Source organism: Dendrobium catenatum, unplaced genomic scaffold (genome assembly GCF_001605985.2).
Source record: "Dendrobium catenatum unplaced genomic scaffold, ASM160598v2 fragScaff_scaffold_249, whole genome shotgun sequence".
In the NCBI taxonomy this organism is placed as follows: Eukaryota; Viridiplantae; Streptophyta; class Magnoliopsida; order Asparagales; family Orchidaceae; genus Dendrobium; species Dendrobium catenatum.
Window position 1 is genome coordinate 3,953,689 of NW_021318711.1, and position 4,137 is coordinate 3,957,825.

Sequence of the window (4,137 nt, forward strand, 5' to 3'; positions counted from 1 at the left end):
TTGTTTTTTATAAAATGATTTTCTCTCTCCTCGAATCAAGCTGATTTCCTTATAACATTAGTCTGATCGGCCCGGCCGATCGCCACATCGTCCTGGCCGATCAGAACAAAATAAAATCGGCCTGGACGATTCCTCCGGCAGATAATTTTGATTTTGCTCTCGGGATTCTTGTCGTATCTGATCGTCCCAGGATGATCCAAAATCGGCATGGACGATCCCATTCTAGAAAAATAAGCTGTTTCACTGCACTGATCGTCCTGGATGATCTCAATATCGTCCCGGACGATCCTGGGAGGAAAACTCAAATCTGAGAAGGAAAATCAAAGGAACAATCTCTCACAGTCCCGGTGGATCGTCTAGGACTATAAAATATCATCCAGGACGATCCAGGGCAATTTTTTCAAAATTTCTCTAGAATTTAAGAAAAGCAATTATGACTTGATTTCACGGTCAAATCGTCCTGGACGATCTCAAAATCATCCGGGACGATATGCTGGACGATTGGACATCGAATAGCTATTTTTCAGGGCGATGTTCAGGTCGATATTCCATGATTTATACTGATAGTCCAGGACGATATAAACAAATTTCTTATGATCGTCTCAAATCGTCCCGGTTGATTGGGCTTAAATTGCACTGATCGTACAGGACGATATTAGTATCGTCCTGGACGATAATGTCGGCAACTTATATTAATGAGCTCATTTTTAGCTCTTCTATTTAAGAGATATCAAGGCACTTTGTAAAGTGTCTTTGGCAGCCATAGTAGCTTGAAAGGGAGTGAGGAACGGGTGAAGTCTGAGAGAGGGAGAAGATCCTATGAGGGGGGACTCAAGGGAGTGTGGAAGCTGATTCCACATGGTTGCTCCAGCAAGCTTGCATCTTAATACCATCGATTCAAGGCTTGTCTCGAGGGAAGTTCACCAATGAAGAAGATCTCTTTGGTGTCAAAGGACCCAGCGACTCCGCCGCACCGGGGAAGGTGGAAGTGATTTTGTAAAGGCTTCTCCGCCTAGCTGTGGGGCCTAAAGGAGAGACACTTGTTTTAGTGCAATACTTGGAGGGTGCCTCCAAGGAGTGGACGTAGGTCAAGGTTTGACTGAACCATTATAAATCCAGTGTGTTCTTTCTTATTATTTGCTTCCGTATTTAATTTTCGCATTAGTTTTAATTTTGGTGATATTGGTTTTAGTTTATACTTTGTTTAAAGATTCTTCTTTACCAATTCACCACTCTCTTTATTTAGCCTCGGGCCAGTTCTATAGGGCTTAACATCCTATCGAACTTTCAGGTCTGAGTCAGTTTATACATTTTTTCCTTTCTTGAGTCTATTATATTTGGTGTCGCTTCTAATGCTTTGTAATTTTGAAGATTTTTTACTGTTCTCTAGAGTTTATTGTTTTTGGTAACATCATCCGGGATGATTTTATATCGTCTTGGATGATCGGTTCAAAAGCAGAAATCCTAATTAAGGCATCCTTATTAAAGCAGCCGTCATTATACAAAAAACATCATCCTAAATGATTTTGTATCTGTTAGGATAATAGGCTCAAAACATAAAAAATTTGCTACCAGATCTATTTAGGAATTAATTATTTTTGGACATCGTCCATGGGATCGTCCAGGACAAACCAGGACATTTTTTTCCTAAATTAATCTTGCATTTAAGGAAAGAAATTATAACTTGATTGGACGATCAAATCGTCCTGGATGATCGTAGTATCATCCGCGACGATACGCTGAACGATTGGACATCGTACAGCTCTTTTTTAGGGCGATGTTCACAATGATATTCCATAATTTATACTAATTATCTAGGATAATATATTATCATCCTGGATGATATGAACAAATTTTTTTTGATCATCTCAAATCATCCCGACTGATTGGGCTTAATTTGCACTGATCGTACAAAATGATAAGAATATCATCCTGGATGATAAAGTCGGCAACTTGCATTAATGAGCTCATTTTTAGCTCTTTTATTTAAGCTGTGACAAGAAACTTTGTAAGAGTCTTTGGCAACTATTATAGCTTCATTTTTTTGGGGGGAACTTGAAGAGAGAGCTTGAAAGGGAGTGAGGAACGGGTGAAGTCTGAGAGGGAGAAGATCCTGTGAGGGGGGACTCAAGGGAGTGTGGAGGGGGATTCCACACAGTTGCTCCGACAGGATTGCAACTTAATACCCTCAGATTCAAGGCTAGTCTTGAGGGAAGTTCACCAAAGAAGAAGATCTCTTTGTTGTCAAAGGACCCGGCAACTCCGCCGCACCGGGGAAGGTGGAAGTGATTTTTTACGGGCTTCTCCGCCTAGCTGTGGGGGCTAAAGGAGAGACACTTTTGTAGTGCAATACTTGGAGGGTGCCTCTAAGGAGTGGACGTAGGTCAAGGTTTGACCAAACCACTATAAATCCGATGTGTTATTTCCTTTATTACTTCCGCATTTAATTTCTGCATTTGGTTTTCTTTTTGGTGACATTGGTTTTGATTTGTGTTTTGATTTAAAGATTTTTTTTACCAATTCACCTCTCTCTCTTAATTATCTTTGGGCCAGTTCATAAGGTCTAACGTCCCTAACAAACTTTCAAGTTGTATCAGAGCAGTATTCATAAAATCTAGTTTTTAAATGCTTTTGAATTTCGATCCATGGCTAATTTTTCAAATCATAATATTGCGAAAGGTTATTCAATCACCAGACCACCTTTGCTGAAAAATATTACATTTAATTTTTGGAAAATTTGTATGTCTATTTTTTTGCAATCAATTGATTTTTGCATGTGGCATATGATTTTAACTGGTTATTCATTACCATCACGTATTTTAGATGGAATTAAAATTGATATTCCTTTTAATCAATGGAACAGGGAAGATCAACTCAATGCTCAATTGAATGCAAAATCATTAAATTGCTTTTTCTTTGCTTTAAATTATGAAGACTTTATGTTGGTATCCACGTGCACTACTGGTAAGGAAATCTGGGAAAAACTACACACCATATACGAAGGCACTAGTAAAATTAAGCAATCTAAGTTGAATATGTTAATGCATGATTATGAACTATTTTCCATGAAACCTTATTAGGCGATCTTAGATATGTATACTAGGTTTATTCAAATTGTGATATCATTGCATGCTTTAGGAAAGGAATTTTTAAATTCTGAAAAAGTTAGCAAAATTCTTTGTTGTCTACTGGATAAGTTTGATGCTAAAATTGTTGCTATTTGTAAAAGAATTTGAATGAATATTCTATTGATGATTTGATTGGCTCACTCAATTCCTACGAGTAAAGTTTGGGTCAAAGACTTGTGGATGCAAGTAAAATAATTATTCTAAAAGTTAAAGATACGGAAAAAGATAGCTTAGTTGGTAACGAATGCAATGACTTGTCAAGCAAATCAAAAAGCTCACCAAATCATAAGCATCAACAAAAGAGGAATAAATGTAAAAATGGTAAGGATGTTAATATTTCTTCTAACGTTATTTATTTTTGATGTAGAAGCCTGAACATATGAAAATTAGTGCCATAATTTAAAAATTCTTCCTGTAAAAGAAAAGGGTAAAGCGAAGCAAATTTTAAACTAGGGAAATAATGAAGAGCGAAAAATCTCCTGGGTAGACCTGGTTTTTGAAGCATCGGACGAGGAGAAAGATAATAGTTAAAAGCCATATTTGTGTGTTTGTGTTGTGTTTTGTTTTCAGTTATTTTCTCTTTTTTTGTTTCGATTTTTTTTGTGTTTTTGTTCTTGTTTATTCTTTGATTTTTTTTCTCCCTTTCTTGTTTCGTGAAATTTTTTCTCTGATCAACACACACATTGACTTTTCTAAAAATGAAAAATCTACTTCCTTTTTTTTCTTGAAATCTTTGATAAGTTGTGATTGACATCCCTAAAAATAGTCAAATGAAGGAAACTCATATTTTTTACTCTCAATCTCTATTTCCTAAAAGAGGTTATTCTACTTTCGATTTAAAATCTTTTTCATATTATAAATTAGTTTTTGAAACTAAATTTTTTTTATCTCCCAACATTTTATTTATCGTATAGGAATCTTTTGCAAGTTGTTGAATCTAACTCATAATTTTTTTAATCAAAAAATTGGCTTTGTCAATAGGATGGGTTTACTTTTGTTTTTAATATTT